At 41.0% G+C, this 21,751-nt stretch overlaps 1 protein-coding gene across 1 annotated transcript in view; it reads right to left on the reverse strand.

Moving 5' to 3' along the window:
- The window catches only part of EPHA6 (EPH receptor A6), a 546,377-nt gene that overhangs the window by 310,480 nt on the left and 214,146 nt on the right, over positions 1-21,751 (reverse strand). The gene's annotated exons all lie outside the window — the stretch shown is intronic.

Here is a 21,751-nt window from a genome sequence, read left to right on the forward strand (position 1 = left end):
TCCTCCACCACACTCCTCCTCACCACCACCACACCACCACACTCCTCCTCACCACCAGCACCACCACCACACTCCTCCTCCTCCTCTTCACCACCACCACCACCAGCACCACCACCACCACCACACTCCTCCTTCTCCACACAGATAGGGACAAACAGGTAACTGACACACTTTCACTCCAACAGAGATTACAAAAGACACTTGTAAAGGGAAACTGATTCCGCTCCGCAATCTTCACCTTCAGCTGCGCCTTGATATCTCAGTACCGGTGGGCCACCTGCTCCCATCTACCATCTACCATCACCGCACTCAGTAATCGAACTCCAAAACTCCTACTCCAAACTCCAACTGCAACTCCAACCTCCTCTCCAAAACTCCTTCCAAACCCTCAAAGGAGGAGGGGCAGGAAGTGACCTTTTATACATTTCACATTATCGCCGGGCGCAGTACTTGGTTTCACTATTGTCCGCATTCCGTGAAAATGTTGCGCAGCGCGATAATTTTTTACTCTTTTCATCGGGAACCGCAAAAATAGTTTCGCGATTCGCGAAGACATTTTCGCGAATCGCGAAAACTTCGCGTCACGTGAAATTTTCCTGCTGTGCGGAAAGAGCCTCATTTGCATGGGAACGCCCCATTTATTAACGCAGGTGGTACCTATGCGATACCAATGCGATATTGTAAATGAGGGCCAATGTTATCTAAATCACCTCAAGATGCTATCAATGACTTGACAACTGATGAGTAATCAAATGAGATGGGGGGGGGGGAGGGGGGGGAATAGAGTAATATACCATACAAATGCCCCAAGTTGGTGTTTTTGATTCTACCATCACAGCCTGATTTAAATAGCTACCATAATAGAGGGGCTGATGCTATAAATGAGCTAGGAAAGCGGGCGCTCAATCCTGAGCGCCCGCTTTCCTAACGCACGCCCAGGCACTTCTCTTGGGTGCGCAATGCAATATGTAAATGAGGGGGTCACGCTGCCTCCTTGGCAGTGGGCGCCCAGGAGAGGTCAGCTGTCCGCGGGTTAAGAAAGTGGATGCTCAATTTTATGAGTGTCCGTTTTATTAACTGGTGCACAGCCACGGGTTAGGAAAATGGACGCTTGTTAACTGAGTGTCCGTTTCCCTCATTTGTTTTTCAAACCTTTTAACCTTTTGGTTCCTCCAACTTAATAGTGCCATGATAGTAAGTCAGAGGATGTACAGAGAAGCAGTATTTTCTGCTTTTCTGTACAACTTTTTGGGGTGCTCAGAAATGAATGCCTGATCTGTAGCGCACACACATGGATGCGCCAGTTTTATAACATGCGTGCACTGGCGTGCGTATGTTATAAAATCAGTTGGCCGTGCGCACATGCGTGCTGGATTTTGTAATCCGTGCATGCAAGGGGGGGGGGCAGTTTTGCAAATTTTGTGCAGCGACGCATCCCAGTCTTTCCTAGTTTCCTACCCCCTACCCTAACCTCCCTTCCCCTTCCCTTCCCCTCTCTTCCCCAACACCTAAATCCATTTTTTTAAATTTACCTTTGTTGAGCAACTTACTTCAGCTCCCGCCTACCCCCTGCCCCTCCCCACACCTCGACCCTCCCCTTGGGTCTGGCTCTTGTGCATTTAATGGGGGTTATGCGCGCAGCTAGGCCCCTTCTAAAATGTGTGTGGCGCATGCAAGGTCCAGCCACACATGGGGCTTTTTTAAAATCGACCCATAAAGGAATTTGCCTCCTTTATCAATTGCATGAGGGAGCAAGCAAGGAGATTTCTCAATATCTTTTAGATATGAATTTACCACAAATCTCTCAGGAAGTGCAAGAGTTTGAGGTCAGCAGAGCATTAAATTCATTATCTTCTCAAAAGAGCCCAGGGCCTGATGGTTTTCAGCTGGAATTCTATAAGCATTTTTGTACTAAATATATACTTTTATTGAGTGAATTATTTAATTATTTGTGTGACAATGAGGCCTCTTTGGGTTCTTTGTTACAGGCAGTTATTACATGTTCCCTAGAAAAGATAGCGATCATAACAATTGCTCCTTCTATTGCCCAATATTACATATTAATAAACACATTAATTTGTTGGCGAAGGTATTGCAGCTGCAATTAGAGGATATACTTCCATTGTTGATTCATCCGGATCAGACAGGTCTTCAGTAAATAATACCTGAAGATTGCTGAATTTAATACACTTGGCTAAGAAAAAGAAAATTCCTGAATTAATCATTTCATTAGATGCAGAAAAAGTGTTTGATCGCTTATATTGGCCATTTATAATGACCACTCTTAGAAAGTTTGGTTTTCCTTTGGAATTCCTTGCATGGATATAGTTTTTATATAGAAAACCTATTGCGCAGATGCTGACCAATGGAGAAACCTCCCCAGCCTTTGAGGTTCGGAGGGGTACTCAGCAGGGATTCCGCTCTCTCCACTTTTATTTAATTTGGCATTGGAGCCCCTTGCTTTTAAGATTTGAAATACAGCAGAAGTTAATGGTTTTAAGGTTCAAGATGTGTGTCATAAATTGGCAATGTAGGCAGACGGTGTATTGCTATTTCTTACTGAGGTGGACAGATCTGGCCTGCCCTGCTGAGAATACTTGAACACTACAGCTTAGTATCAGGTTACAAGGTGAATTACACAAAATCTCATATTCTACTTATTGGTCCTCCTTGTAAGATACCATAATGCTTAGCTCATCTTTCTATTCCAGGGTCAAGTATTAGATATTTAGGGATATATATTCATTCAATCTTAAGGATCTCACGGGTTAATTCCAACAGTAATGGCTAAAATCAAGGTGGCTCTGCATCGATGGACCTCATTGCTTATTTCTTCATTGGGAAGGGTTAACCTGATAAAACTGGTATATCTTTTTCAACAGCTCCCTTGTATGTTTGGTCATTGTGTTTGCTCAACTTCAGGGTCAGATCTCCTCATTTTTGTGGTGAAACAGGGTGCCTCTTATTAATATTTTACATTGCAGCTTCCCAAAGATTGTGGGGATCTTGAATTACCTAATCTTTATTATTATTATAATGGAATGTGTCTTGCATGCTTGTGGGGATGGATGGGGGTAGACAATGCGGCAAGATGGCACAAGTTAGAGGCAGAACAAGTGGGGGGACATAGTTTGGGTGCCGTCTTACAATAGGCTCCACAAAGCCCTACAGTAGTGAGATTAAGCAAAAATGCTCCTATTTAGCACATACATTAAAAGTGTGCTATGCATATCACAAAATCCATGGACTAGCAGAAGAGCGATATTCTCCACGTTCATCATTAATCACTAATGCTAGTCTCTCCCAGGTTATCTATTCTAGCAATATGGCATTGTGGAAAGTGGTGGGGCTGCGATATTTGGGGAAATTTGAGAGGGAGAGGTTTTCAAAAGCTTTCAATCATTACAAGATGAATTTGGATTCCCAAATCATACCAAATAAATTATCTATTTTTAACAAATATCAGGAGTTTATGGATCAATTATTGTATTGTACATATCCTGTTTTCTCTTCTCGATTTAGTGCTTCTAGCCCTATGTACTGGCAGTTGTGTGGTGAGCAGGGAAGCTACAGTCATATATGGTGGGGATGCAGAAAAGAGCAACAATTTTGGGAAGAAATTAGAGAAATAATCAATCTTATAGTGGGGACTAATGTTATGTTCTCACCTCAAGTGTGTTTGTTAATTTATTGGAATGAACTGGTTTTATCAAAATCAGATAATTTTTGGAAAAACCTCACCACAAGTGTCTGTCTGGCGTAACAAAGTGGTGGAACTTTTGCTTTAAAATCTAAGCTGGAGGCCTATGTTTCTACTTGGGGAAAGTTTTGGAAATGGCGTACTTCAAATTAGCATCTTAAGGACAAGGGAAGTACAAGATATGTTATATTGGCTAAATGTTCCTGGGCTTTTCATCACTGTTATTTTTTTAAAAAGTCTGTATGTCAATATGTGAAGTCATGGATCATGTCTATGTCTTTTCTTTTGGAAAAATAAAAAGTAATTAAAAAACAAAACAAACAAAAAAACCCCATACAGATAAATCAGGGGGAGCACTCCTTAAGTGAATTTTCTCCTTTTATACATCTACAGGACAGGAGACTGCAGGTTGGTGATGGTCTGGCCCAGAAGCAATGGTGTAGCCACAGGAGAATCAGAATTGTCATAACAATGTGATTACCCTATTTTGCAAAGCCCTTATGTGTCATGGTGTTTAAATTGATAAAGTCATTGCTGATCAATAGAATACTTTATAATATATCCTTCAAAGCTTAGGTTATAATACTTTCAATTGTGACAATTGCATTTTATCTGAGATCCCGTTTAAGGAGAAATTATGTCTCACCTGTTAATTTCCTTTCCTTTCCTTCTGCTACACCAGTCCAGAACCTATGGGCATATCCTCTCATCCAGCGCAAATGGAGGCAGAGTTCCAAAATATATATATATATTTTTTAATGACATCACTAGAACATAAGTGATGCATAGAACACATTCAACCAGTTTACTATTGCCAAAGCTATAAATAACAAACAAAAGAAATATCGTGAAAACAAAGAAATTTCAATTTCAATTACAGTGCCACAGCCGAAAAGCTGGAAAATATTCAACTACAAATAAAATTAATATCAGCAAAGCTATTTGAGGGAAAGCATGCCCAAATGTAACCAGCAGTAAAAAATGAAACATTCAAATAAACTGATTAGAAATCTTATCCCCCAAAATTATAGAGTGGGGTTCTGGACTAGTGTAGCAGAAGTAAAGGAAAGGAAATTGACAGGTAAGACATAATTTTTCCTTCCATTACCTTCTGCTCCACCAGTCCCGAACCTACGGGAAATAGAAATACCAAAGCCCACTTAAGGGTGGGTGGATAACAAAATTGGCATCTTGCCTATACATATTTCTAATGGACTTACAAAGCATCTTTCAGCCCACAAAGATGCGTGTGCTCTTAATGAATGACAATCATATTAGGAACCAATTTACCCTTCAGCAAGTAAGCTGAAGAAATAGCATTCTTTAACCATCTAGCAACTGAAGCCTTCAAAGCTGCTTCTCCCTTTCGTGGACCACAAAAAAGAACAACCAACCTTTCCGACTTCCAGAAAACTTTTGTTCTCTCAAGGTAATATTTTGAACGTCTCCTAACATCCAAATATCTTAAAGACTGTAGATCTTTCTTACACCCTTTCTTATCAAAAGAAGGTAAAACAACCTGTTGATTTAAATGAAGTGAAGATACACCTTTTGGTAAAAAAAAAAAGAAGAAGGAACTGGTCTCAAAATAACTGAGTTCTTTGTAAAACGCAAAAATACAGATAAAGCCTGCAATTCCGAAATTCGCCTTGCGGAGGTAATAGCAACTAAAAAGACTGTCTTAAGTGTTAAATCCTTAACTGTAGAGTCCACTAAAGGCTCAAAAGGTGAATCAGCTAAAGCTTGTAAAACTATATTTAAACTCCAAAGAGGAAAAACCAGTTTCACAGGAGGACATAAATGCTTCACACCACATAAGAAAGGAGCAACATCCATATGGGCCGAAATCAGGCTACCATTAACCTTTCCACGAAAAGATGAAATGGCTGCAATCTGCACCTTCAAAGAATTTAAAGACAAACCTTTGTCCAAACTGCCTTGCAAGAAGAAGAGAATATTTCCTATCTGAGCTTTCCATGGCAATAATCCTTTTTTCAAACAAAAATTCTCAAATATACACCAAACTCTTACATAAGAAAGAGAAGTGGATCTCTTCCTTGATTGCAACATTGTACTAATAACTGATTGCGAATAGCCTCTGCTTGCTAATCCTTCCCTTTCAATAGCCAAGCCATAAGCCAGAATGGGATCCTCCATTTCTATAGGATCCTGACGTAGAAGACCTTTCATTTGAGGATGGTCCACCAGAAGTCTCATTAAATCCGCATTCCACTGTCTTCTTGGCCAATCCAGAGCAACTGGCAACACCAATAACTTTTCTTTCTCTCTCTCTCAAAACTCGAGCTATTAAAGACCATGAAGGAAAAAGATATAGGAGACTGTACCCTCTCCAACTCTGTTGAAAGGCATCTATTTCTTTTGTTGTTCAATTGTCTGTGATGACTGAAAAATCTTTCTACATTTTTGTTCTGATTGGATGCCATCAAATCTATTTGATTGCATGCCCCATCTCTGAACTATTTGTAAATAGACTTCCTGGTTTAACTCCCATTCTCCTGGATCTATTATGCTCTAACTTAAACAATCTGCTTGGACATTACTCTGACATGTGTTGAGCTGTCAAATGCAAGAGGTGACTCTCGGCCCAAGCAAACAACAGATTTGTTTCCTCCCTCACACTCCGATTGCGAGTTCCCCCCTGTTTGTTTATATTTGCCACTGCTGTTGCTTTGTCGCATAATACCTTTACCGCTTTCCTCTGAAGCTGAGGGATATATATTCTGATTTACCCCTTTTAGATCTAAAATAGGTCTGAAAGAACCGTCCTTTTTTTGGAATCACAAAATAAATTGAATGATATCCTTTTTGATGTTCTGATATTAGAACTGGGCAAATTGCCTGTAATTGAACAAACTTGTTTAAAGTCTCGTGAACCGCAACAATTTTGGCAGGAGACTTGACAGGAGATATTACAAAATAATCCCTTATACCCCTTTTTAATTCTGGGGCGTAACCAGATCTTATTATGTCTAAGGCCATTGATCTGAAGTAATGTGGATCCATTCTCCAAGAAAAGCCTGAAGCCTGCCCCCTATAGACTCTCCTGGAAAATGAATCTTCCTGACTTCATTTTGTATTATTTGATCTACCAGCGGAGCAGGCCAACTCTCTCCTTTGCTTCCTTGCTCCGCGAAAGGACTAAACTTTTCTCTTATCTCTTGAAGACTGAGGCATAACATGCTTGCCAGGTCGTAGCTTCCATAAACTATGACTTCTATAAAGGCAGAAACTAGGTTTAACCTTATCTTCAGGTAATCTGAGCTTTTGAGTCTCCTAATTTTTTCATTAAATGATCCAATTCTTCTCCAAAAATATATTTACCTCTAAAAGGTAAACGAGAAAGTCTAGCCTTTGATAAAGAATCAACTGACCAATTTCTTAACCAAAGAAGCCTTCTGGTCCCCACGGACAGTGCCAGATATCTAGCCATAATTCTGATAATGTCATAGAAAGCATCAGAAATATATGCCATCATCGACTCTAGTTTTGTGGAACTAGAAACTTCAGATATCTGCTGAATCTAGCGAAGAAGAGACCTGGAGAAATAACTCACACAAACTGCTCCTTGCACAACCAAAGAACCTGCAGCAAAGAGATTCTTAACTTTCTATCCTGAGCATCATGAAGGAAAGCACCTCCTTCCACAGGAATAGTCTTCCTAGCAACAGCAGTAGCAACTGTTGCATCCAACTTAGGCTATTGAAAAAGACGATCTAATACCACAGAGGGTAATGGGTTCAATTTATTAAAAATTCTCAGATGTCTATAACCAGCCTCCAGAAAATCCCTCTCAGACATAATCATACCTTCAATTTCAAGATGGAGCGGAAAAGTAGGGGCAGTTCTGCAAGTGCCCCTAAGGACTGGATCCCAGCCTGGAGCCTCTTCAAATTTATGCTCCTCGAGACTCAAAGTGGCAATAACCTGCAACAGTAAAGCAGACATTTCCTCCTTATGGAATAGTCTGATCTGTTCATCATCATCTTCTGCTGAATTAATCTCATCTTGCAAAGATTCAACAATGCTCCCTCCTTTTTCATCATCCATCCTGAAATAAGGAGAAGAGTCCAAATCTACAGAAAAAGTTTCAGACTCATCAGGATTTGTTCTTTTTCTCTTTTGAGATTTAAAAATTTCAGCAGACAAATCAGAATGGCTAGGCTCATAAAAATCACTCTCCTGTAAAGCATTAAAAGCTTGATGTAGAAACTTAAAAAATTCAGGAGAGAATACACCAGCACTATTACCAGGGGGTTCCTGCTTTGAATAAGAAGACAAATCAAAGCAGGAAGTAATTTGGGAGGAGCCTGGCTTAAAATAGAAATTCCCCTTGACGTCGCTGCTCCAGCGTGTCAGTCAAGATGGCTGCCGCGTCTATGGCAGAATGGCTGCCACTGACGGCTCCCCCAAAACCAAAGCTGCCTTAGTTAAGGGCTTTTGCTTCACTGCCGAATCAAGTACCTTCTTTGCTGAAACAGAAGAGCCCAACTCGAGTGTTTCTGATTTACTGCGGCATAAAGAGCAAACTGCTCCTTCAGCAGAGTTGCGCTTTGCCCTGCAACAACTGCAATAACGGGCTTTCTCAGTCATAGTGGGAAAAACACCACTCACAGCTGCGACAGGCACCGGATATACTCTGCAGAAAGCAGGTAACTCAATCTAAATCCCCCCAAACTGGTTGATTTAGAGAGTAGAGATTATACTTCCTTACTTTGCCAGTCAGCAAGGGGTAAACTAGTCTCAGGGCTCACCTCACTGCAGGAGAGAAGTCCACAGGAGTATGGCCACAAGCTGAAGCACCTTGACAATAGTAAACGTGCTGAAAGCATAAAATAATAAATCTTCTTTTTCAGAGACAAGAGCTAGTAGTTCAAAATCCCATCCATGGCTGGAGGCAGAGAACACTGGTTGAATGTGTTCTATGCATCACTTATGTTCTAGTGATGTCATTAAAAAAAATATTTTGGAACTCTACCTCCATTTGCACTGGATGAGAGGATATACCCATAGGTTCAGGACGTTTTATAGCAATGAGGTCCAACAGCTGGGGACTTTCTCCAGTCCCTTGGTTCATTTGGCTTCTTAAGGGTAACAGAACCTTCTAATTTTGGACACTCAAACTTGCAGGGCCCAATATTCAATTATATCTGCTATCAATGTTCAAAGATAATGGACAAGTGCAAGGTGTTGCATATAGGAAAAAATAACCCTTGCTGTAGTTACACGATGTTAGGTTCCATATTAGGAGCTACCACGCCGGAAAAAGATCTAGGCATCACAGTGGATAATACTTTAAAATCGTCGGCTCAGTGTGCTGCAGCAGTAAAAAAGCAAATAGAATGTTAGGAATTATTAGGAAGGGAATGGTTAATAAAACTGAAAATGTCATAATGCCTCTCTATATCGCTCCTTGGTGAGACTGCACCTTGAATACTGTGTACAATTCTGGTCGCCGCATCTCAAAAAAGATATAGTTGCGATGGAGAAGGTACAGAGAAGGGCAACCAAAATGATAAAGGGGATGGAACAGCTCCCCTATGAGGAAAGGCTGAAGAGGTTAGGGCTGTTTAGCTTGGAGAAGAGACGGCTGAGGGGGGATATGATAGAGGTCTTTAAAATCATAAGAGGTCTTGAATGAGTAGATGTGAATCAGTTATTTACACTTTCAAATAATAGAAGGACTAGGGGGCATGCCATGAAGTTAGCAAGTAGCACATTTAAGACTAATCGGAGAAAATTCTTTTTCACTCAATGCACAATAAGCTCTGGAATTTGTTGCCAGAGGATGTGGTTAGAGCAGTTAGTGTAGCTGGGTTCAAAAAAGGTTTGGATAAATTCTTGGAGGAGAAGTCCATTAATGGCTATTAATCAAGTTTACTTAGGAAATAGCCACTGCTATTAATTGCATCAGTAGCATGGAATCTTCTTAGTGTTTGGGTAATTGCCAGGTTCTTGTGGTCTGGTTTGGCAACTGTTGGAAACAGGATGCTGGGCTTGATGGACCCTTGGTCTGACCCAGCATGGCAAGTTCTTATGTTCTTATAATGGCTATGTTCTGTGGCAGGTCTAACTTATCCAGTAAACTTAACCGGATAAGTAGCACCACCCTGATCTACCCACTGCCCTCCCACTGACTATTCAGCTTTGTACTTAGCCGGATATGTAGCTTATCCGGCTAAGTGGTGACCTCTGAACACAGCCAGATATTCAGCTGCCACCAGTTACCCAGATAAGCCCTATTTATCTGGCTAAGTGCATTTTCAATATTAGGCTTGCAGTAATTTGCTGTACACAGAACCTGACAGAGCACTAATTACATTGTACAGTGAAGAGCTGTTGAAAATTATCCAGACTCATTTCATGATACATATCTGGCTTTTTAAACATGATGCTTGCAAGGTTTCTAACCATGAGCTATGGAGCTACGTTTAGGCCAATGTGTTTCCTGATTTCATCTTTATTTTTGCCTCTGGCTTTTTGATTTGCAAACTGAAATGATTTTGAAAGTGTAATTTATATTTGCATATGCAAATTCAGAAACAGACTGATTACTGCTAAATAAGGATTGCCTACTTAGACACTCATGGCTTGTGATTGCATTTTCTAAGTGATACAGTGTTTTCTTATAACTTTATCTCAAAATATATTCGGGACTATGTGCTCCTCCAGATAGTTTGAAAATCTTAGAGTAATTTTGAAGAAAGCTGCAGGTGATACCTATGTGCTGGAATAACAAGAAAAAGGTATTGCTGTAATTTGTTTGAAGACTCAAAGGTGGACAACTGCGTGACTATCCACACAACTTCATTTGAGATGAAAAATGATAAAACTGCACTAACACAGGCCTCTCACAAAACACACACATTTGAATGTCATCATTGTTTTAATATTTCTAAAATAGTCTACTGTAACATCTGTTATAGATAGGATTGATGTATATGTGTATATATACTTTTATATATATATATATATATATATATATATATATATATATATATATATATGTTACATAGAAACATAGAAATGACGGCAGAAAAAGACCAATCGGCCCATCCAGTCTGTCCAGCAAACTCCCACACTTATTTTCCCATCCTTATCTGTTTCACCAACCACCAAGTTCAGGGCCCTTGTTGGTAACTGATTCAAATTTCCTGCCATCCCCTGCCATTGATGCAGAGAGTAATCTTGGAGCTGCATCAAAGGTGGACATAAGGCTTAATGGTTAAGGGTAGTAACCGCTGCATCAAGCAAGTTACCCCCAATGCTTGTTTACCCAGACTGCACAGATCAGTGCCTTGTTGGATGTTGTCTGAATGTAAATCCTGTTTTCCACATTTCCCCCTGCCGTTGTGCAGAGAGCAACGCTGTATATGCATTCAAAGTGATGTATCAGGCTTAATTGTTTTAGGGTAGTAACCACCGTAATAAGCAAGCTATCCCCACGCTTATGTGTTTACCCAGATTGTGAAGTTCAGTCCTTGTTGGTTGTTGTCTGAATGTAAATCCTGTTTTCCACATTTCCCCCTGTTGTTGAAGCAGAGAGCAACACTGTATATGCATTCAAAGTGATGTATCAGGCTTAATTGGTTTAGGGTAATAACCGCCGTAATAAGCAAGCTACCCCCACGCTTATGTGTTTACCCAGATTGTGAAGTTCAGTCCTTGTTGGTTGTTATCTGAATGAAAATCCTCATTTCCACATTTCCCCTTGCCGTTGAAGCAGAGAGCAATGTTGGAGTTGCATTAACTGTGCGAAGGCTTATTGAGAAAGGGTAGTAATCACCAGGTAGTAGCCTCCACTCCAGTAATCCACCCCCATGGTTCTTCCCTTCATTCCCATCCTCTAGCCTTTATGGATCCACAGTGTTTATCCCATGCCCCTTTGAAATCCTTTACCACTTCCTCCAGAAGGGCATTCCTCTCCAGAATGGCATTTCTCTCCATGAAGAAATACTTCCTGACATTGGTTTTGAATCTTCCTCCCTGGAGCTTCAAATCGTGACCCCTAGTTCTACTGATTTTTTTCCAATGTAAAAGGTTTGTTGTTGACCATGGATCATTAAAACCTTTCAAGTATCTGAAAGTCAGTGTCATATCACCTCTGCTCCTCCTTTCCTTCAGGGTATACATATTTAGGTTCTTCAATCTCTCCTCATAAGTCATTTCATGAAGACCATACACCTTTTTGGTTGCCCTTCTCTGGATCGCCTCCATCCTGTCTCTGCCTCTTTGGAGATACGGTCTCCAGAACTGTTGGGGTGAAAAAACCCATCTAAATACCATCATTGTGGTAGAAGCTCTACCTAATGACATGAGTGAGGTAGAAGACAGCCTTAGAAGACCGTGTTTTTTGAAAACTTTGAAAAATGTTGCTGTCATGAGACTCTGGGACACTATATACCTGAAGAAGTTGTGATATTATTAGCCTCTGTGATTGGATTTATTTGGAGAATTTATACCTTAGTAAAAGAGTTATTTGTTTCAAAATATTGGGTTATTTCTTGGATATTAATCCATAGAAAATGGGTATTTAAAAATGTGAAAAAATGTTTTAATGTATTTTTTGGGGAAAACATGTGTTTTTATTACGCTTGAATATTGTGTTATATATAATAAAAAGAAAAGATAATTAGAAAAGCTTTTCTGGGTTCCTACAATAGTGATGATATATATATATATATATATATCTGTGTGTGTGTGTGTGTGTATATACAGTATATATATATTTAGAGAGAGAGAGGGATTGTGTATAGAGAGGTAACATCATGGATCCTATACATTCACAGATACCACATACCTGTTTTGAAATAGGGCAGTATAGAGATGTGGAAATGAAAATAAATAATAGATTAGTCAGGCATTTACAGAGAGATTCATTGAGATTATGAACAGCCATGTGTTCAGCAGTAAACAGAGGAAAATATGAGTTGGGAGATGTGCCTGAGACATTATATATTAAGCTAAAAGGATTTAGTTTTTCTCAAGATGACTTTTATTGTAGGATAGATATCTTAAACCATGATGCACTAAAAGGCTTTTTTAAAAACAATCTTGTCCTGGGGGATTTGGCGTGTCAGGCACGGTAATTTTGCATATGATTATTCTTGTAATGCAGGACTTGCATGTATATTTGACTTACAAAGTTTGTACCAGGCTACTGAGTTTGCCAAATTAATGGGACTTTAATATGACTAACTGCAACAGTTACTGTTATTTATATTTCAGGGCAACAATTTATATTTTGAAGAGAAACAATTTCTGTATGAGATGTCTGCATTTCCTTTACTAAACTCCCAGCCAAATGGAAGAGCCACTAAAATGCAATTGAGCAAAAGATGAGGCTGCCTCTTCTGCTTGTCATGTGCTCATCACCATCTCTGGGCGAATGTCTGCTAAACAGGTGCAGCCTTAGCAAAGGAAAGCATACTTGCATGTTCACAGCAGCAGGGCCTTTACATTGTAAATAGCGACAGATAGATCATGGCCCAACCATGCGGACCAGTTAAGATTCTTCCTCTCTAGTTTTCTACCACTTGGGCAGATAAAAAGATACATTCCAGGAATGAAACCAAAATGAGTTCCCCCATGTCTGTTACCCAAACTCTCAACCCTGTTCCCTCCACTGACTTCGTATCTGTCCCAAGCAGGCTTAAATTCTGTACTGCAGGTCAACTATCACAGGTCTTAACATTACACCCTGGTTCTTACAAGGTCCTTATTTAATCCAACACCCAGGTACTCTCCTGTGATACCACCAAGCTTTTTAATAATCTAGAGAGTCACAAAAATTAGTGCTGCTGATGTCTGATGCATGCAGTCACCAAATGCTCACTGATGTTAGGGCTATAACCCAGTCTGCTCCATACAGGTTACCTCATACCCTGGCCATTGGCTTGTATTCTTTACTCTTTTGCTCTCAAGTTTTATGGAGATAATTTTGCAACTGGCAACAGAAATGTAAAGTCAATTAAATGCAGACTTTACATAAGAATGTACTTTCCCTTTGAAAGTGATCTTATCAAAACTATCCACACACATTTACATCTGCAATGTGTGTGTACGTGTGTGTGTGTGTGTGGGGGGGGGGGGGGGGGGGAGGATTATGCACTTACTTTGAAAATCCAAACGTATGCACATAAGTGCAAACGTTTCTCCAACTGTGCCCCCAAGAATGCCTCTTCCCATTGTGGGTAAAGTTACACATATACAGGTCATACTCATGGAAGTTAATGCACATATACTGTAGACAGGACATGCAATTGTGAGAGGTCATTTCTGCAGGTAAAGCCCTGTTTTAACCAATGAAAACAACAAGAATAAATAGTCCCTTTTCCAAAGTGCTTCCGTATAAAGCACGGTGGAAGAGATGGAAATGTGGCACATGTGGCATCACTCTTGAAGACTATGGGATGGGTGATCCGGGGATGGAATGCTTGTGTGCGTCAGGAATAAGAAGTTATGTACTGCCAGTCTTTACTATATGTTGAAAACTGCTTGGCTAGGGAAGTGCTGTCATTTTAGGAGACATGAAAACATCAACAATATGTGTGATATCGCTTTGTGAAATGATACAAAACAAATGGAATATCCTTTGTCTCATTTTCTATTTTGTTAGTGCATGCAAAATTAGGTAAATTATTACATGCTTTTAAAATACAATACAAGCTGTAATGAAATAAATGATATAAATAGCAAGAGCAAAAATGATAGCTATGTCATAAAACTGAAATGGATCAACAACATGAAACAAATATTTTTTTCTTGCACCCCCTTAATATCTGCTTCTAACCTTACTGCAATGTGTGCAATCTAATGTCATCAACTGCAAGCTTGTGAGAATGGGAGCTTGATGCAGAGCCATATGGAAGGCTGGCAAAGGCAGAGGCGGCAACGTGCACGGTAAGAAAGAAACGGTTTCAGGAGGCAAGTGAACTGCATCAACCTCTTAGCATCATAATTACTGTAAAGAGCCTGTAGCAAACACCAGGAGAACTGGCTTGTAATTTAGCGCGTCCTTCACTCTGAACATCTCCCTTAAGGTTTACAGCACAGTCATGACATGCACAAACACAATTTGTTTCTGACTGACTAGTCCTGATTAATGTGCTCCTTTACTGCATTTGACTAAAAGTTTCCTCTTGTAAAGGCAACCAAAATCTTTGATTTCCTGATCATGAACTGAACCCCTCACCCCCCCTACACACACACTGGCATGGTGCTTTTCCCCCTTTTTATCTTTCAGGAATATTTAAAGTAAATTCTGAGAAACTGTCAGTCATGCAGAGGAATCATAGGTTTGTGGAAAAGGTTTCTAATTACAAAAGTAGCAGGTTTAAACCTGCTGTCTCGTCTACAGAACCCTGCCTAGGAGAAGAATCAATAGAGATTCTGACTAGAAGACCACAAAAGGTTCTAGCAAATCGAAAGGTGTTTGATTTACTTAGTTCAGCTCCTAAGTGACCAGGGGACATCTGCTGGGCTTGGACTTATGATCACAAGCAAGCAGGGCAGTGTCTGAATGTGCAGCAGAAACTGGAGCAAAGGGTCTTGCTACTTTATTGATTTTGCTGGAACTCCTTTCCCACAATAGTGGAAGTACACAGCATGGTACTGAGGTTTACCCTTCCAAATATCACTACTCTTCCATCTACCTCACTGAAAACAATGCAAGATGCAATAATTTCCCAACCAGAACATAAGTGACATACAGAAAAAGAAATAGATCACCCTTCAAGGACTAGTGGTTGATTTACCAAATGTTTTAAAATAATTCCAAGTATTTACAGAGCTTTAGTCAAAATTATGAACTATATACAGCCCTCCAGAGGAGGGCTGCGAAAAAAGTAAGTCATTGCTTTACACTGCCAGTCCTCTCTCCCCTCCTCCCGAAGCAAGGCTGCTTTACACGCCTTGCTTTGGGAGGAGGGGAGAGAGGACTGGCAATCCCGAGCGTAGGAGAACTGTCCACTTCGTTGCTACTTTTTTTTTTTTTTTTCCGCTTTCGTTGCTTCGGGAAGAGGGGGGAGAGGTCTGGGGCTGCCCCGGAGACCAGCACCCATTGACCGGCCAGGGCAAGTGAGCGGGGGCTGGGGGAAAGTTTGCTGCCTACCCTTACCCCTGCCTCTAATGCAGGGGTAAGGGTAGGCGGTAAGTTAGCAGGTTAAACGCGCGGCAAAACGGCAGGATAAAAAAGCGATAATCGGGGCGCTCGTTACTGTATGGGAGGGAATAGCTAATTCGATCGTTTACATGTAATACGTGTGCGGAAGGGGTTACCCGGGGATTTAAGGACGCGGTAAGAGTAGGTTAAAGGGGATTGTGGATCGCAGGAAGGGCTAACGCGGCCGGAAAGTGAGAAGAAAGCGGGTTAGGAGCGGGGTAACTGCGGCCGCACTTTACTGTATTGACCTGTATGTAATTTCTGTACAGAGAGAGTCCTTTTTGTCATTCTTAACAATGAAAGTAATATTGGGCCCTTTTTCTAAATTTCTGCAGTGAATTGTAATGAGCAGTGTATCACAATTGTGAGCATTGCCCGTCAGGTGTGCCACGATGGGAAAAAGATTGAGAACCACTGATCTCGGGTCGGTGACAGCATGGTCTCTCCTTCCTGCCTGTGCAGCTCGGAAAAGAAAGTGGTGGGTCTGCGTGGGCAGGAAGAAGGAGAGGCTATGCAGTCACGCAGGAAGCATCAGCCCTGGGCCTGTGCAGTGTTGAAGCACAAGAGGAGCAACAGTGTGCCACCCCCCCCCCCCCCCCCGCAAACGCAGTAAACAGTGTGACATCAGCACCCCTGCGGCCTCAAGAAGAGGAGGCGGCCTGTGCTAGTCTTCCGCTTCTGATGGGAGGAAGTAAATGTGGGGAGCATATCCATGTGTGCGTGTGTGTGAGAGCATGTCTGTGTGTGTGTGTGTGTGAGAGACAGCATGCCTATATATGTGTAGATATGTGTGTGTGAGACTATGTCTGTGTTTGTTTGTATGTTTGTTAGATGTTAATGTGTGTGTTTGTGTGTGTAAGAGTGTGTGTAAGTGTCTGTGTGTATATATGTGTATGAGAGCATATCTGTTTCTGTGTGTTTGTGAGAACGTCTTTGTATGTGTGTGTGACTGTGAGAACGTCTGTGTGTGTGAGAGTATGTATGTGTATATGTGTATGAGAACATGTCTGTCTCTGTGTGTTTGTGAGAGCATCTCTGAGTTTGTGTATTTGAAAGAGCATGTCTGTCTGTGTGTCTGTGTGTGTGTGTGTACGAGAGTATATCTGTGTATGTATGTGTGTCTGAGAGCAAGTTCTGTGATTCAGCATGTGTGTATATATATGAAAGAGAGGAGAAAGGCTGAGAGCAATAATCCCTCTCCTCTCCCCTGCTAATCCACAACAATTTCAGTGCATCTGGAAATTAAAAGATCCCAGGTATGGACAGCAGGGGTTTTATCTTTTTTTTTTTTTTTTTTTTAAGTATTGGGTGGTGTATGTGGCTGCTGTTTTGAAATATTTTATTGGTCTTATATGAGTTTTATATTACTGGTTGCTATTCTTTTTGTCAGCTGCTTTGAAATATTCTTTTTATTAGTATGGTTTTCTATTGATGTTTTCTATTACCTGATTTTATTGATTGATGTTTTATGAGGAATTGTAAAGTTTCTGTTTTCCCATTGTTACACTGCATACATAGTCTAGCCTGTTATGGTTTTCATTTCAGTTTTTGTCTGAACATTTGTATTACTACTTTATGGTCACTTTATTCTGTATTTGGTGAGGGTCTGTCTGTGTTCTGCATGTGTGACTGAGATTACGTATTCTGTTAATGTGTCATTTCTATGTAGGGATCTATAGAAACTTGGTTTGTTCTGTTTTCCTAAAAGGAGGTATATTGGTGTTTTAGGGCCTAGCGTAATGTTTGCAGGGTCACCTTTGCATAGGGTTGCAATTGTTTGAGTGCTGGCTGTTAGTGCTATTTTGGAATGGGATTTTGGTATATTGTAATTATAATTTAGTTTGCTCGTGGCTTTCTGAGGACTGAGCCCACACCCAACATGCGTTACAATAGTCCTAATATCATATGAATCCCAAGAGGTTTTTTGGCTTTTATACAGGGTTTTCTGGTTGACACTGTGCATTTAAATATAATATACATGCTGTTGTGATATTTTTACTTCAAATGACTGTGCTTTGAGTGCCCTTTTTCATGTAAAAGTTTTTATTATAAATGCATAATTTGAAATTGTGTGTGGAGAGGGCCATGTAGAGGAAGGCTGGGCACAAAGCTGTAAGATTCACTTAGGTTGCCTAATTTTATTTATTTATTATTTATTTTTAATTTTTATATACCGAGGTTCTTGTATCAGATACAAATCACTCCGGTTTACATAAAACAGTGAGATGCCCAAAAGGGAGGGGCTTTACATATAACTATAAAACAAAGTACGAATTGAACATGGCATAGAAATAGTTACAAGAAAAAGAAAAACCTTTGAACTCAATATCATATTATAGTAACAAATAAAACAATGGGTATCATAGTTTTGAAAAATAAAAATAAGTAAAAGTAAAACAATAAAGCACAGTATATACAATAAAGTATATATTAAATAAGATAAAGTAATAAGCGCAGTATATACAATAAAGCATAGTATCTTAATAGGGAACAAGGGGATGGGTTAATGTGATTGATTACTGAATATATATTACGCGAGAATGCGAGCATCTAGGCAGCATTAAGTGTCTGGAAAGGCTTGGCGGAAGAGCCAGGCTTTTAGGTTTTTTTTGAACTCCTGATGACTAGGTTCAAGTCTTAGATCTGGGGGGAGTGCGTTCCATTGGTGGGGGCCTGCTGAAGATAGTGCTCATTTCCTTAGTAGTGTTTTTGCAGGTGGGGCATAAAGTGTGCCTTTGTAGGCGCTTCTGATGGGTCTGGAGGATGTATGAGGTTGAAGTTGTGTGCTTAGCATGATGGGCGCGAGTTTGTGAGTCGCTTTGTGAACGATAGTAAGAACTTTGTAGAGGAAGCCAGTGAAGGTTATGGAGGATTGGAGTGATATGTTCTCTTTTGTTGGTGTTTGTGAGGATTCTTGCGGCGGCGGCATTCTGTACCATCTGTAAGGGTTTGATCGTATTTGTGGGAGTCCGAGTAGAAGGGAATTACAGTAATCTAGCTTGGAAAGTATGATGGATTGGGGTACTAGCCTGAAGTCATTGAAGTGTAGGAGGGGTTTTAGCTTTCTGAGTACTTGTAATTTGTAAAAGCAGTCTTTTGTGGTAGTGTTTATAAACTTTTTTAGGTTTAGATTGTTGTCAAGCCAGGCTCCTAGATCCCTGACGTCAGGAGAGAAATTGATATTTGAGTTTGTTGATTGAGAGGAGCTTGATGAGATGGTGGGGGGGTCATGGGAGATAATGAGCATTTCTGTTTTATTGGTGTTCAAAATTGGTGTTCAAAATTCTTTAATTGGCTGAAGGCAGTCATTCCAATAGGTAATAGTTTTTTGCAGGGATTCCGTGATCGGGATCAGGATTTGTATGTCATCCACATAGAGGTAATGGGTAAGCTTCAGATTTGCGAGTAGGTGGCAGAGAGGGAGGAGGTATATATTGAAGAGGGTGGGTGAAAGTGAAGATCCTTGAGGGACTCCTTGGTCTGTAGGGATGGGATGAGATTCCTTGTTGTTAATCCTGACTTTATAGAATCTATTGTTCAGGAAGGACCGAAACCAACTGAGCGCTGAGCCTTTGATGCCTATGTTGGCTAGTTGGTCTATAAGTATTGTGTGTTTTACCATATCAAAAGCTGCGGACAAATCTAAGAGAACCAGCAGGTAGGATTGTTTTTTCTCCAGGTTTACGAGGATGGAGTCCGTGAGTGATAGTAGGAGAGATTCAGTGTTTAGGGATTTGCGAAAGCCGTACTGAGCCAGAGATAGAATTATGTTCTTCTAGATATTCTGACAGTTGCTTGTTGACAATTTTTTCCATCAATTTGGCAATGAGAGGTAAGTTTGCGATTGGACGGAAGTTGGCTGGGTCCGATGGGGAGGCGTTTGGTTTTTTAAGTAGAGGTTTGAGGAATGCCAATTTTAACTGGTTAGGTACTAAACCTTGAGATAGAGATGTGTTAATAATTTCAGAAATAGATTTAGAGATGGTGTTCGGGATGGCGATGAGCAAGTTTGTCGGTAATGGGTCTGATGGGTGGGAGGATGGTTTGAGTTTTTTGAGGGTATTTTCAATCTCCAAAGAAGAGGTGGGTTCAAATGACTCGAGACTGGCGTTTTGTTGAGGCAGGGTTATGTGGTGGTGTATTGGAGGGATGCTGTTGGGTGTGAGCGAATAGGTAAGGTTGGAGATTTTTGTCTTAAAGTAATTGGTGAGTTCGTTGGCTTTGTTGAGTGCTTGGTGGTCTGGGATAGTGGGGAGAGATGGTTTGGTAAGTGAGGAGACGTAGGAGAAAAGTGCCTTTGAATCGAAAATGAAGTTGTGGATTTTTTTTGCATAGAAATCTTTCTTGGTTCTAAGGATGGCGTTCCTGTATGTGTTGAGGAGGGATTTGTAGATAGCGTGTGACGAAGAGGTTGGGTTTTTTCTCCAGCTTTGTTCTTTATTTCTTAGTGATTGCTTAAGGGATTTAAGTTCGGGGTAAACCACGGTTTTCTGTTGTCCAATGCGGGTTGTATGGTTTTGGATGATGTTGGGCAGATTTGATCTGCAATTTTATTGGTGAGCTTGATCCATGAGGAGGTTGCTGTGGTTGCGTCTGTGAGGTCTAGTTGGTTTAGTGCTGTGGATATCTTTTCGTTGAGTAGGTCTAGTGAGCATGGTTTCCTGAAGTGGATGGTGGATTTGGTGGGGACTTGAGGTGGTTGATTTTTGATCTTAAGGGTCGTGTAGATGACCTGGTGGTCTGACCAGGGAACTGGAGAGCAGGTGGGAGTGGAGTGGATGGTAAAGCTATTGTTAATGAAGATGAGGTCCAATGTGTGGCCTTTGTGGGTGGGGCTGTTAACAATTTGCGTGAAACCTAAGTGACTAAGTGATGAGAGAACTGTTACGCAGTTGATGGATTGTGGAGAAGCATCCACATGTAAGTTAAAGTCTCCTAGGATTATTGCGGGTTTGTAGGCGTTGATGTATTTGGTTATAAGCTCAATCAAAGGAGAGGGGTCTGAATCTAAGGTTCCTGGTGGGGCGTAGATGAGGGCTAATTGAAGTTGATCAGATTTAAAGAGCGAGAATTCTAGTTTGGTGGTGGTGTTTACAACAAACAAGGTTATGCCTAGACCTTTTTTTGCTGCCAGGAGGAGCCCTCCACCTCTTTTTTGGGTCTGGGGACTGAGAAGAGGTCGTAAGATTGCATAGGAAGCTGGTTTGTTAGCACAATGTCTGTATTTTTTAACCAAGTTTCTGTGATAGCACAGATGTCGGGGTTAACTTCTATAAGATAATCATTGAGGATATGAGTTTTTTGGAGAGCAATTGAGCGTTGAATAGAGTTAGAGTAAACAGAGAGAGAGACCTAAGAGTTGAGTGATTGGCGATATCATAATTGGTATAAGCCTTTGTTGTCGTGCAACGTGATGGTGTGCAGGTTGAGTGTGCATTCTGTGTTTGTTCCAGATTGTAGGTATGGTGCAAAGGTGCGTCTTTGTGGCAAAGTTGATGGGAGATATGTTGTGAGGGAGTAGAGATACTGCTGTGAATGCTGGAGTTGCTGGAATGAATGCTTGAGGAGAGTTGATGAATGAGCACTTAATTTAGGCGAGGGTGGAATACCAGATGGTGTTAGCGTGGGTGGCTTCTGCTTCTATGATCTGGTATGCACGAAGGTTACACACGAAGGGGCGCACAAAGGGGCAGGCCCCTTTGTCGCGCACCTTCGGCGCACGACGCCAGGCGTGACGCCTAGGGCCGTCTCTGCCCTTTAAAGGGCTCTGGGGAGCCGCGGGAGACGTCGGGGCTTCCGGGGCGGGCTTACCGGTTCCCTTCCTGTTTGTTTTTTTCTTTTCAGCCTTTGTTGTTTTTCCGTCTGCCGTC

Source organism: Rhinatrema bivittatum, chromosome 15 (assembly GCF_901001135.1).
Source record: "Rhinatrema bivittatum chromosome 15, aRhiBiv1.1, whole genome shotgun sequence".
Classification (NCBI taxonomy): Eukaryota; Metazoa; Chordata; class Amphibia; order Gymnophiona; family Rhinatrematidae; genus Rhinatrema; species Rhinatrema bivittatum.